General features: G+C 39.4%; 1 pseudogene; it reads right to left on the bottom strand.

Annotated features, from left to right (window-relative positions):
* Window positions 1-15,406, bottom strand: part of LOC128369199 (cadherin-12-like) — a 115,326-nt pseudogene that overhangs the window by 20,817 nt on the left and 79,103 nt on the right.

The following is a 15,406-nucleotide window of genomic DNA, read 5'->3' on the forward strand; positions in this document are numbered from 1 at the left end:
TTAAAAAAACAGTTAGTTAAGTTACTGACCAAAAGTTACTTTGAGCAAATGTTACTTAAACAGGAGGAAGTAGTGCATTAGTTGGGGACTACTTTCAGCGGCGGGTGAATCCACGTTTGTTGCTCTAGTGAGTATTTGTGGTAGGTAAAGTACAGTGTGTGTTCATGGCAATGATAGAACATGTCACCCAGTAAACAGTGTGACTCATTGATGTGTTTTTAATAGTTTTTGGATGATGATGAATGATGGAGGTCTGGAGAGAAATAATAATAATATACACACACACAATATTTTTAGTAGAGCACTTGTTTGTTTTGGTCTTTTTATGAAAAATGTTGAGAATAAAGGTCTTCACCCCCCGGGGGAATGATAATTTTTCAGCATATAAATATTAGCATTCTGCGTGCAAGGACTCACGACAAAAACAACAGCTGGAAAACAAACAAAAAAATGCTCCCAGTGTTTAAAGGCCTTAAGAGAAACATGGGACACATGTAGCCTGAGCAGGAAGTTTGAAAGACATTTACAGCTACAAACACGTAATCACTGAGAATGAATGATAATATTTTGAGAAATATTCCAATTGAATTTATTTCCTACAAAAATAATGCAACATTTAAAAAAAACACCACAAATGATATCACACTTTTCAAAATTCTACGTCAATATAAGATTTTGATGTAATTCTAGTATAGATTTTGTTAGTGGTAAAATGAGTGACTGGTGGAAAGTAGTGCAGTCTGTGTACTGCAACACATCCACTATTAGGCATATTGGTGCATCACTGTAACACTGTGGCCTTTTTATACAACCACACACAGTAGTTGTAAAATGCTGCAGGCTTTAACAGTTCTACACTAAAGAAGGGAAAAATAATCTGTGAGGTCAAACTGGTGAAACATCCAAGTGAGAAGATGAAATGTCGCACACTCCAAAGAAAAGAAAAAAAATTAAATAAAACTGAAAATACTTTCAGTCGTCATGGAGGTTAGACGTAGGTAGTCAGAGCTTTCCTCTATTCTATTTCAATGTCAAACTGCTGCCTGTCTCATATTGACTCAGTGCTGTCCCAGTGGACACACACACACTGAGGTTTGTGCATTAAGCAGCTTATTTACATAAGACATGCACTCATAAACTGATGATGTCATGGTGGAACATTAACTCTTAAATAATGAGTTTCCTATATGTGCAGAAGATGCAGGTAAGCTGATGGACCAGGGAAGCAATATGTGAACATGTCATGAACTGCTTTATGATCCTTATCTGCTGCCTCCTCATGTGACTATACATTTGTGAACAATACTTAAATGAGCTTTAATCCTGCTTGTTTTAGTATTGGTTGCTTTGTTTATCCAGCAGTTTCCTCCAGACTGAAATAAACAGATATGAGGGTGAACTATTGGAAGTGTCGCTATAACATTTGTGACATTTGTGTTCCCTGTAGCATGAATCTTATTGACTTTAGTGATCTCCTGACTTTTCCTCTAGCACCAACATGAGTTGACATTTTTAGAGAAATGTCTAGTTGAACTGACAATCACGTTCCCCTCGAGGTGAATCATAAAAACTTTGCTGATTAATCTGACTCTTCATCTAATGACATCATCTGTTTGTCCAGTACTTTGCTTTATGGCCAATTACCTGCAAAACTAATGGCATTGCTTTGACATTCCAATTATTTAGTGCTAATTAGCAGAGCTGCTAGTGTGTGTGGAGACTGTTAATGTTGCTTTTTTTATTGTTTTTGGAGGAATTTAAATATTCATTCTAAAAAACAAGATAATAAATAAATGCTGTTCATCCAAATATCAACGATGAAGCAGTATGCTTAAGTCTGTGATATCAAAGAGCTTATTTTCTGTCTCACACACACACACACACACACACACACACACACACACACACACACACACACACACACACACACACACACACACACACACAAGAGCCCAATATTTGATACTGGGGCAAAAAATAGGGAGTGCAGCTTATATAGAGAGCAAAATGTTGAAAAAGAAAAAGATGTTCCTTTTCCCCAAACTACATATTTAGACAGTTTTTCAGCATGTTGTGTGTGTGTGTGTGTGTGTGTGTGTGTGTGTGTGTGTGTGTGTGTGTGTGTGTGTGTGTGTGTGTGTGTGTGTGTGTGTGTGTGTGTGTGTTTGTCAGAAAAGATCCATTCTCACCCAGCTGGATGGAGATGTAGCCTGACAAGGTAGAGACCATTAAGGCACCTTGTTCCTGTTACACACACACACACACACACACACACACACACACACACACGCACACGCTCCAGTTCCCCTTGGTGGCTGCAGGCCTGTGTGTGTGTGTCTGTCTCTATCAGACATGATGCTGACTGTATACGTACAAACATACTAAAATATAACGCTGCTATTTGGTGAGGTGTTGGGGGGGGGGGGGGGGGGGTGGACTGCTGTCTTTATTCAGCAGGGAGGGGTACAGGTGTGGGTGTTTACATTTGGTTTGATGGTTAATGATGAGCTTCATTGTGTACATGAACACAATGAACAGGAAGCTGGAGAGTTGTCATCCTCATCACTACACCAGTACCAGTGCCACTGTTTAGTAGGAACTGAGCAGCAAGGAGACCCAGCAGGTGAACACATGGATCTGGAGACAAGGCAAAAAATGTCCTCCTTCATTGTCAGCCACCTTGAAAAACCTACTTAGTTGCAGGACTTTTTATTTTTATTTTTTATTGTGGACTTCTGATCCTTCTTCTGAGCCTTTGCCGTTAGTTGTGTTGTATTTCTATGGAGGGCCCCTCTCTGCTTAAAAGGTTCCAGGCACTTGAGCAGATTGCCTGTACAGTAGATCTGAGCATGTCTACAGATCAAATGACATGTATCATGTACCTACGCATCTCCACCTATTATATATACATAGTTATCATAGCTTATTATCACATTCCTTATTTTGACAGTGCACCCATAGCAGTAAGAAAGGGAGGATGAGGATAAGGATTATAATGATGAGGATTATGATGAGGATTGCAATGTATTTGAGTTGTTTTAGTTGCCCACACAAGGCTGATGATTCTCTATATTTTTCTCTCCTGCTTAATATTTGATCACCATTAGTACCCTTTGGTGCTCTTCTGAACAAACGATGTCACCCCTCTCTTTAGGGAGGAAGGAACATGTCACTCAGTGCAACAGTGTGACTTATTGATGTGTTTTCTATGGCACAGAGGAACAACATATACCATCCTTACTATACCATTAGGTAGAGTGAAACAATCTGTAAAATGTGACTCTGGTTCATTTTCCTCATGTGTTCTTTTCCTCTAGTTCAGTAAAGTTAAGCAGCATCACCAGAAACACTGCAGGTATCAGAAGTGTTGATGATTATGTTTAATGTTCAGTGTTTAAATGGTAACTTGAACGTGGTGAAGGTCAGGAGAAAGTAGTGTTTAGGGTTAAAACAGAGAATACAGAACTTCAAGCATTTGCACTTAATGAATGTATTATATTTAGAGAGAAGAAGAGGTTTATCTGTCTTTATAACTCTTTATATATTCTCTAGCATCGAGGTGAGAATCAGAACTAACAAGGTGCTAACTCAGCTAATTATTTGAAAATGAGAATGACTGTTTTGATTCTACCAAACTCTTTATACAACTGTAAAAATAACTAGGGATGAATGTTAGAGTGATGTGAGGTAATCATGTTAATCCAGTTAGTTTAAATGACTTGCTGGTAGTACAGCAGGTCATTCTACTTTCATTTGCATTTCTTGTCATCAGTAATGAGTTGTAAGATGCTCCAGTCTAAATCAATGCAAAAAGCTCACTTTATTATTTGTGTTTAGAGAAAAAAAACACAATTACAGTCAGCAGAAAGCTATTATGTACTCTTTAATTATGTGTTTGTTATAAGACTGAGAGGCCCCAGCCATGCTTGCATTCATGCTTCATTATCATCATCATCATCATCATCGTCATTATTATTTGGGGCCCCATGAAAATATATTACATTGGGCCCCATCACCACACATAGGCAACACCAACCATTGCTGTAACCACACCTCTACCTTTGAAGACTCGCTTCTCTGTTACAGTCCATTAATAACTGTACAATATCTACTGACATCCAGCTGTGAAAATAGGAGAAAGGACTGAACCATTTCATGTAAATAGAGGGGGGGTATTTGGACAATACAGAGGCTCTAGATATTTGTTTTGGGGGTTTTTTGGGTTGTTTTTTTTACGGCAAAAACAAGAAAAATAAAGTGTTAGGTTAATGTGTACACTGTTAATAATATATCTTATTAATATCTGTTAATGATCATAGAAGTGGAACATTACATTTTAGGGCCCCTAGAATCATCCTCACTTTTCACCCCTGATCACATCATCATCATCATCATCATCATCATCATCATCATCATCATCATCATCATCATCATCATCATCATCTTCTTCTTCTTCTTCTTCTTCTTCTTCTATTCAGCTGAGCTCAGGTAACATGAATGCTTTTAATTTGAAACTAAATTGACTCTGATAATAATTATTGTTATATTTACTATTATTTGATTTATTATTTATTTTTCATTTTAGTGAAAATTGTAATTTGTATGATTGCAGCATTTGTACATTTTCTGTGTGTTTATGTTTTGTAAATGTATATTCTTCTCTGTAAAGTAAAACATTGTTTACACACAAAGAATATCAGGATCATTATCATTATTATTATTAGGGCCCGAGCGCTGACCAGCGCGAAGCCCTATTGTTTTTGCCATGATTATTATTATTATTATTATTATTTTTTTTCTCTCCCGACGACGGCCTTTTTGCCCCCCTGAACGTGCCCCTAAACTCACCAAAGTTTGCACGCAAGCCAGACCCGGCGAAAATTTCGATATTTTATGGTTTGCACAAATGGGCGTGCCAAAATGGCTCTCTAGCGCCCCCTACAAAATCAATAAAAGCGAGCCCCTCGTGACAGATTGACATAGAGAAACGAAACTTGGTACACATGTTCAACATGTCAAGACGCACCAAAAAGTCTCTTGGACACATACCCTAACACCAACAGGAAGTCGGCCATTTTGAATCAAAATATTGATTTTAATGCAAATTGTGGCATCATATTTGAACGCACTACTCCTACAGTTTTCTTCCCATCCACTTCAAATTCACACAGAGTCATCTTGAGACATTGGAGATGACAAGTTATCAAAAGCTTTTTCCCCCGTCATTCCTGGTTGCCGTGGTGACGCGGCGAATTTCGATCCTTCGCCATGAAAATTCAAACCCTCATAACTTGACTTCACATGGTCTGAGCTTTACCAAATTTCACATGCTTGTTCAGGGTCCTAGTCTGAACACATGTACAGTCTCATATTTAGTGACAGTCATAGCGCCACCTACTGAAAACAGGAAGTCACTTGCTTCATTCTTTCACTAATTACTCCCATAATCTTCATCCCATCCACTTCAAATTCACACAGGATCATCTTGAGACATTGGAGATGACAAGTTATCAAAAGCTTTTTCCCTCGTCATTCCTGGTTGCCGTGGTGACACGACGAATTTCGATCCTTCGCCATGAAAATTCAAACCCTCATAACTTGACTCCACATGGTCTGAGCTTCTCCGAATTTCAGATGCTTGTTCAGTGTCCCAGTCTGAACTCATGTGCAGTCTCATATTTTGTGACAGTCATAGCGCCCCCTACTGGCAACAGGAAGTCACTTGCTTCATTCTTTCACTAATTACTCCCATAATCTTAAGTATTTCCACCTGAAATCGACTCAGCTGAGACATAAGACCTTGGTGATGCTACATTCTGCAACTCGTGACCCATCATCAAATACTGTTGCCATGACAACGCATTCAACGCCATGATAATACGATTACAGTTTTCAGAGGCAAAAGATGCCTCCACGGTATCGAAACTCAACACACACGTCTGGAGTGGGGTCCTTTAACATCCTATATACTTCAATGGGATGGGCGTGACTAAATGGCTCAATAGCGCCCCCTTGAATATTTCAAAATTGAACCTCAGCCTTCCCCATTGACATAGAAGAATGAAACTCGGTAGGTTTATGTATCATCTCCAGACGCACAAAAACGCCATTTGGACCCATACCCTAAGTCCAACAGGAAGTCGGCCATCTTGGGAAAAATGCTCAATTTTGGTGCATTTTTTGGTCATTTCCAGGCCTCATATTTGAACGCACTAGTCCTAGGGATTTCATCCCATCCACTTCAAATTCACAAAGAGTCATCTTGAGACATTGGAGATGACAAGGTATCAAAAGCTTTTTTATGACTTCTTCCTGTTGGGCGTGGCTGTGCAAACAATTTCGATGCTTCGCCATGAAGCAGGAAGTCCTTATAACTCCTACAGACATTGTCCCGTCTACACCAAATTGATCACACATGTAGAGGGTCCCGCCCTGAACACATCTATGCATCAATACTGTGTCAAATACACAGCGCCACCTACTGGACACAGGAAGTCAGCCTCACATGACAAACATTATCCTATTTACATGAAATTTACAGGAAGTGTTCTCCACATCACACACTGCAACATGACATGTAATTGGTGGGTGATCTCAAGCGCCACCTAGTGGACACATGCAATGTGACTTAGCCCCATCACACAACGTTCATTACGAGCCCGGGTGCCAAGACGCCTACGTGCCCGCTGTGTCTGCCGTGTGACTGCAGCACGCACCGGCATGCGCGTACGGCGCGGTGTGTGGGGGCGCGAGGGCCCGTTCATCACTGCTTGCAGTTTTAATTATTATTGTTATCATCGTTATTATTATAAATAATGTGGTAAATGTGTGTGTGAATGGGTGAATGTGACATGTAGTGTAAAGCTGAGTGGTGAAAAAGACTGATCCAACACTAACAATAGTTAAAATGAGTATGAATACTGAGCAGTGTGATGCAGAATGGAGGCAGGCAGATACTGTGCTAGACTCACACTGACTGCAACATTCCAACCAAAGAAGAGAGGAGATGCACATCTGTGTCAACCACCAGGACCTGTGAGCCTGGGCACTACTTGTTACCATGGTGATCCCAAAGTTAGCCCTGAACCCACTGATCTAACTTAGTGAGGCAGGATACTTCTTTACAGCACACAACAAGGCTCAGCAGCTGACACATCACAGCTGTGATGAGATAATGATGAAGTCAATATTTAAAAAAAACTTTTCTTACTTCCAAAATCTCGAACGGTGAAGTTTCTGTTGCGGAGCTCTTTGGGAGACTTGAAGAAGAACCTCTGGCCAACAGGAGGAAGGTCTTTGTCCACAGCGCTGACTGTCTGGATCACCTGGATCAGAGAGCAAACAGAGAAGCTGCTTAGTTCATTCAATCAGTGAATAGATACAGCAGAGACAGATACATTCATTAGAAATTATAGAAAACGTGCTGTTTGGATTTATGTCTCCCCCTGCTGGCAGTGAGAGTGAATTGTTAAAGTCTCTGTTGCTGCCGTTTGCCATAAAACACATGACTATTAGTGTTCCAGTGCAGACATGTCACCACACACACCAGATCTAAAACACTTCTATATTCATCTGATAGAGACAGAATAATCAGCATTGTGTGAACTCATTTGGTTTGAATGTAACAGATGTTCATTTGTATGAAAATGTCTTGCACTGCAGCTTTAAGTTGTTAGCTGGTGATCATCATTAATTGAGCTGACAGAGTGAGATAAGGATATCATTATTATTATTATTATTATTATTATTATCATGATTATTACTACTGTTAACATTATTATGTCAACATTGCACATGTGTATAAACCAGTACAGATGCTTCACACATGCAAATTCATGCATGTGACACCTGATTGTAATAATTAACTAATTATCAAGCAGCTGAAGCTTGTCATAGGATTGATAATGAGTTCATTATTAGAATCAGGTGTGTGAGAATGTGGAGATACCTAAAACATGCAGGGTGATAACTCTACAGGAGCAGGGTTGGAGAACACTGATTTATAGACTGATGTATGATGCAACGGTCTAAATTCATGATCTTGTTGAAAGTTATTTAATCATAACTAAATAAAAACTGGTTGAATCTGTTATCTGATAATAAAACAGCACATATAACATTGATTTTACACTTAGAAGAAAATTATGACTTAAACATTTTTGAGGTAGCAGTTAAAAACTCTAATAGATATGATATGAATACAACTTGACCCTGTTCCACTCTACTGTATGTAAACTAAAATGAGTTGATAACTAGCAGAACAGTGATGTGATTCACTTAAAGCAACACTTTCCTTTCTTGTCTTTATCTGAATAATGATTCATAATTCACACACATGGTGATAATAACAATAATAATAATGATGTGTGACTATATGTTTCTTCCTGTGACAGTGAAGCAGACACAGCTCAGCGTACCTGTCCAACTCTGGCGTTCTCACAGACGAACATGTCCGCCGGAGCCGCCAGCTCAGGAGGAAACTCGTTCACATCCAGCACGTTGACGGTCACAGACACTTTGGTGGACAGCAGAGGGTTGTCTGTAAGGGTCAACATGGAGACATGAATGATTCTACACACAGTGACACAGCCTGATGTGTTTCTCTAACATTGTGTCAAGCTGTCAGTGTGACAGCAGCACAGATGACAGCTGCAGTGGACACACGCTGGGAACTATGTCGCATAAAAGCCTCCGAAAAACAAAGTTTGATATAAGCGTGCTAGCCGTAGGCATCGGAGGTGACTGTGTAGCAGTAACCATGGTAACTGTGGACATCATACGTCGCTGTAGCTGTAAAGAGAAAGTTAACAGCAGGCTGGAGAGTAGTGTTGAGCTGGACAAGGTTTTCAGAGATAAGGTTGCTCGATTTTTATAAAAAATAAATAAAAATGAATAGAGATTGTGTATTATAGTATTTACAGATTGTTTATTGTATTTTTTTAATCACTTATTACAAGGCTACTTTTTTGTGTCAAATCTGAATTCCCCCCTAGAGGCATCAATAAAGTTTACCTTAAAAAATAGCATCATGCCTATTTGTTTGGCTTAAAACTAGAATAATAAAATGACTAAAATTGAAATTAATATACATTTTAATTGATCAAGACTCATTAGGGACAATACATGAAGCTGTTACACTTCATTCCCATGAAATAAATTAAACTTTTATTTAGGTATTCATTATTATTATTATAATTATTATGACTATTATTATTGTCGTCGTCATTATTATTTCTGTATGGAACACTTTATAAACTGCATGAACCAGAGAAATACATTGAGATAATTGTGTTTAGTTGAAGACATTATACAAACTGTGACCCACAGCTATAGAAGTTTCAGTGTGGAGCATTTGAAGGGGGAAAAAAAACAAACCAAAAAACTAAAAAAACTTTAGAGCTGCTGTTCTTCCAGCACACACAGAGCTGAAGATGTCACAATGTCTGCCAACAGCACAACAAGTATGAAAGGTCAACCAGAAGGAGAAAAAAGAGAGAGAGAAGAGAGAGAACATCTTGTGAACAGCTACTGGACTGATTTCCTTTATATCATTTTGTTTCCTTCACTGAAATAGTTAGTTATTTCTAGCAGATGTGATAAATATGAGCTCTAACCTGCTGATGGCTCAACAATGTTTCTATACATTTACATCAGGCAACAAGCAATAAATCAATCTGACCTTTTTAAACCTAATCTTAAAACATATGTTTATAATCACTGCTGTTTCCTGAACTGTTCACCTGACTGTTTTATTTTCGTGAATAATATGAATAATAGGATTTATTAACATGAACACAAACATTCTCTGCTTTTTAGTTTGTGCTGCATTTAGAGTTTATTATTATTATTATTATTGAAGACACTGAGGTTTTGTTTTTTGTTTTTTTTTGTTTTTTTTTGGGGGGGGGGGTTCAAATGAAAACTCTTCTCTTTCACTCTCATTTAAAATCAAGCTGTGTAATTATTGCACATTTCACTGTAAATGGGCACTTGTTAGTTGAATATTGGACAATGATTGTCTCCAAACTAGTTTCAACGTTACATATCCTGCTCTCATGTACATGCCTTCAACTTGAATTTAAGGTGAGATTTAAGATTTAAGGCTGCTGAAGCCTGGGGCAAACTAGGGAATAAGACAACATGGACTTTAGTATTTGTGTAGATGTTCTGGTAACAGCTACAATTGTCAAATATGATTAGACAGATAAAAAGACGGAATTTATACACTCGGACACTAAGAAAGTGTAAAGAAATGATTGAGAAGATATTCTTTAAGGGACTTTCAGACCCACTTATTAAATAAGAAGCTTAATCACTTCTTAAAAACAAACAAAAAAGAAAAGTTTCTAATCTTACATGTCATAATAAAGTGATTCTGCTGTGTTCTGTCTTACTGTAACACCAGTTTTGACCACTAGATGGAGTCAGACACTTATTAAACATCCATATGATCCCCGCTGTGTGTCTTGTCTTTCACCTCATCTCAGGCACCTGTCAGATAATCTTCCCAATCGTTTTGGATCATCCCATCATTTAACAGGCCAAATCTTGTTTTTCACTCTATAGATGACTGTGACAGAGTGAGAGGATTTATATTGTTGCTCTATCTAATGAGGAGGCTTGGCAGATTTGTGACTCGGCAGCCCTTTGCCTCCTCGAGAAGCTTACGGGGAGGAAATCATATGGTGCACAGACAGTCTGCATGAGTTAAGCTGCTTGCTCAAATGTGCTAAATTTAGTTTCCACCACAGTAACTACAGCTGCAGCTGCACTCCAGCCAAACATGCAGAGGACTGGCAGAGAGAGGGGAGCAGTGACAGGATTCAGGAGTCATTGCAATGGTTTAACTATATGAAGGGACATGTATGTATGCAAACTGTGTATTCACCACATTTACTAATTTTACTTTTACTTTATATTACCACCATTGGTGAATGAGCCACTCCAGAGCACCACTGGTCCAATCCACTGCTGTGAACATCAAGTCAACCTTAGCTGTAGAGCTGATTTCCACCTGTGATCTATATCATGGACCCTCAATCCTCCTTGATTAAGAACAACAACGCTTTTACAACCTTAACTTCTACAGTTGCACTGTGCAAAGCACTATAACATTGTGCATAACAGTGTGGTATGGCAACTGCACTGTTTCTGACCAGAAGGCTCTGCAGCAGGTAGTGCTGAACGCATCATCACCCAGCTACCTGCCATCAAGGATATCTACCTGAAACGCAACATCATCTGCAACCCCACCCACCCTTGTAATGACCTGTTCAACCCTCTGCCAAGAAGGAAACAGTACGCTGCCAGAGCCACAAGGCTCAGAAATAGTTTTTTTCCCCAGGACTGCATCAATGATGAACTTCCTCAAACCTGATTCTGATTCCTCAAACCTCACTCACTAGCACTTTATTATCACACTATGCAGTGGCCCCTTACTAGTATGTCATAGAGTGCATTATAACCCAGAAGAGAAAGTGTCATACATTGTCACTTTACCAATAATAGACTAGACTGAGAAAGAATGAACTGGAACACACTCATGCATGCAACTATATAATATAACGCTTTACACTGTTTGTACTGTACTACCTTGCTGACACTGCTAATTTCATTGTACATTGCTCTGCTCTGTATGATGACAGAAACAATTGAATTGAATATCTAGACAATGACATCTAAATATAGAGTGCAAATTATATTTTCCATATTTGTATAGCCACAAGGGTTCAAAATTCATGACTGTAGACTTATAGCCATATGAGGTGATTTCAGATCTATAGTTCAGGTTCAAGTCAGTGGATGAGTTGTAAACTTGATACATTTTATCCTTGGTTGAGCAAAAAGGCACAGCTTATTGCTTTGATACTGACAACATTTGTGAACATTTTCGACAAGAGTTTTCATATAGAGAAAAATTCAAGCTAATCAAAAGGCATCACTACATGCCAGGTGAGAGCAATCACTCATCAGCTCATTGGTTAGATGTTTGCTTGAAGAAAGAATGTAAAAAGTCAAAAGTCAAAAATGCAATGTATATTCTTGCGGTTCGCCAGGTTGGACCTCAATTATTCTCCAGCTCGCTTCTGGTAACTGTTGATTTCACTCGTGCACATCACCAGTCTGTGTGGCTACAGGCTACAATCACAGAGTACAATGACAACATCGATTTGACCCCACGTCAGATCGATGTTGAATCACGCTCCCGCCACAAAGAGTTTGTTTGGGACGGTTGTTTCGGTCGGCGCCCAAGTACGACTGTGACTGGATCAAATCAAACAAATCTCACACAAAGAGGAAAAACAAACCAGAGTCCAGGTCAGTACGGCAATGCCAGCAGGTGACCTTTGAACTTGTTTGATAGATGTTTTTCTTCATGATGTAAAATCATGATGTAGACCTGGCTGATATCTGATTATAGTCCATCCCACAGTGGCCTGTAGCCCTGCTCCTAGAGAGCTACTGCCCTGCAAGTTTTAGGTATCTCCCCACTGTAACACATCTGATTCTAATAATGAACTCATTATCAAGCCCTTGACAAGCTGCGGCTGCCTGATAACAATTAATAATTAGATCCAGGTGTGTTAGAGTGGGGCGATACCTTAAACATGCAGGGCAGTAACTCTCCAGGAGCAGGGTTTGCAGACCACAGCCATACCACATCCAGATGTGCAATTTTTTGGACATTTACATCTGTATACATGTTTTACAAACAATGCTGCTGTGCTGAATTATAATGAAATAGATTTGGATGTGATTTGCCTAATAGCCACTGGTGTCAACCCAGTTGCAGAGGTTTTAGTTATGTAATCCATGCACCACTTATAATGTAATGCAGATTTGATACTCACTGTGATGGATTACATTACTCAAGCAAGTTTCAAGAGTGTGAAATTGATTGATGCACCCTGTGAAAACCTGTAATGGGAAGAAAAGCACATTTGTGAAATTCTATCTAGAATTTTGGAAAGGAAAGTATGATTTGTTGCCTGGGATCGAACTGCTGACCCTGCAGCCCTTGATGTGAGTTGAAGAACTAAACCTTACAAACACATTGTTGTGGTCATTTCATGTTTCCAAACCAGAGTTACATGTTGATGATATTTAAGTGAGATGACTTAAGTGGCTCCAAGTTACAGTACAAATCCTCTTTAATAAGCTCTTTAAGCTCTGTGCATGTTGATAGAAACAACACATTCTCAGACTGTGAGACATTAATACCAAATTACTGGATTAAAAGTTAGAATTGCACAAATAAGGAGAAGAAACCACAGTATCTATCTAATTAACCATGTACAGTCAAAGGTGCGTGGCAGGAGGGCTCAGACATGTGATTACTAGATTTCAGATTTTAGCTGATGACATATTGGGAGGTAAGCAGACCAGTCCTGTATTGCATGATGTTATGAACCACAGTGTCAAAGTAATACATTTAATTAAGTTGAAGCCACTTAATGAATGACTGTTTCACTGCCTGAAAACTTGGGAGCTGAACACACATAAATTCTACTACACACAGAAATGAGCCGACTCTCTCTCTCTCTCTCTCTAGGGAGAATACTGAATGCGCTGTTAGAATTAGGATCTGATGTGTGCACCTTTCTGTCAGAGCACAGTGTCCCCATGCTACCTTGTTTAAGGACACACACTGGTTTGCTTAATGGTGCTTTTATTTTTTACTTCCCTGACATGGAGGAGAAATGTCTACAGCTGGATTTGGGTTTTTTGTCCGAAGCAAACAGAAGAAAGCTTCCTATCAGTCATCAGGGAAAACTCTGAGATTTGTCATCAGACTGTTGGTCTACATATGAAGTATGACACATCCACTCTCACAGTGTTGGATGTGTGTGTGTGTGTGTGTGATGAAGGAACACCCTGAGCTTTAGAGCAGCTATTACCCTTTAGATCCACAGCAGTGTGAGGTCTTCTTTTCTGCAACCTCTCTGATCAAAACAAAGCAGAGAAACAGAGTGTGCCTGGAAAAGAGTGTGATCACTGCAGGAGCTTCACTGCTACTGAGAGTGATGAAGATCCTCAGTGAAGCACATGTGGAACTTATCAAAAAAGATGTTGTTGAATGCAAATATAATGCTGTCCTGAACCCTTAGTGTTATTACATGATGAGAAAAATTGGTCAGTTAGAATGTAGCGATGGGTTCTACACATTTGAAATGCAGCATTTAAGTATTTGTATGGACCTGATCAAAGCCAATCAACACAAGCATTCTTCGATTTAATGCAACATGTGATTGGTCCACTGCCACAGCAGCTACAACCTGTCTGTGGTGGTGAAGTTGTGATTTAATGCTTCTATTATTACATCATGAGGGCAATGAATGAAGTACTCAATTGGTATTGCTTTGCGTTCATTTCGCCCGTATTTCTGCACATTTCCATAAAGCTTATAGATACGGACCAAATGGAGCAGTACCACCGGAAACCATGAGGGGGGGCAGTGTTGCTGTCACTACTCGATACGTAGCTCTAGTGAGACATGAAGAGGAAATAACAATAGCGGAATTTTTTGAGGAAAGGTTGTACAAGTTGGTTAGAAACTTTAAACATATCGTTTTTGTCTTTTATGCAAGAGGAACATTATCAATATCTCCTCCACAGTCGCCATGTTTGTTTTTGACTCTGCACTCCCCCCTGGTGGATGTATTGGTTAACATCCATGCCAACGTAAAGGACGCATGGAAGTAAGTGAGCTGTAACAGTAACATGTGCATGTTTGAAAAGGACGTATACATTTTCATATGTACGTTGAGCATAAATGGACCTTAAGGGTACCTGGATTGGTACTATTATCCTAATTTTTCAAACGATACCCAGCCCTAACTTATATAGCACCTTTCTAGTCTTTTTGATCACTCAAAGCTCTTTTACACTACATGTCACATTCACACACAGTCATACATCGTTTGCACAGTTATCGGGAACAATTTGGGGTTAAAGGGGCTATACGCGAAATACAACTTTATTAGCTTTCAGGAATTTTATTTTTGCTATGTAAACAGCTAATGGTGTATTGACATCTGGAGTAGAGAGTCACATGACTTGCCCTGTGTGTGTTGTTCTGGAGCCTCTGTTTTGGAAGCTGTGCCGGCAGCGCGTTCATGTTAGTGCTTGTGAAACACCTCCTCCTCTCCTCCACCGGAACAGTTAACGCACTCCCCCTATATAACCGCTACAGTGAGGGAGGAGCAGCACGCACCTTTCGAAAGCTACTGGAAACAGAGACCCGGGGCAGCGTCGGTCTTTCATTTCCAAGGAGGAGAGCCCTGCGAGAGGCAAAAGGAGCTAGAGCTTCTTCTCTTGGACCGGTAAGTAACTTTATGTGTATTTACAGTCACATATCTGTTTAGTTAGTGTTAGACTAATGTTAGACATGATGTCGCGGCATCAT

Source organism: Scomber japonicus, chromosome 12 (assembly GCF_027409825.1).
Source record: "Scomber japonicus isolate fScoJap1 chromosome 12, fScoJap1.pri, whole genome shotgun sequence".
Lineage (NCBI taxonomy): Eukaryota > Metazoa > Chordata > Actinopteri > Scombriformes > Scombridae > Scomber > Scomber japonicus.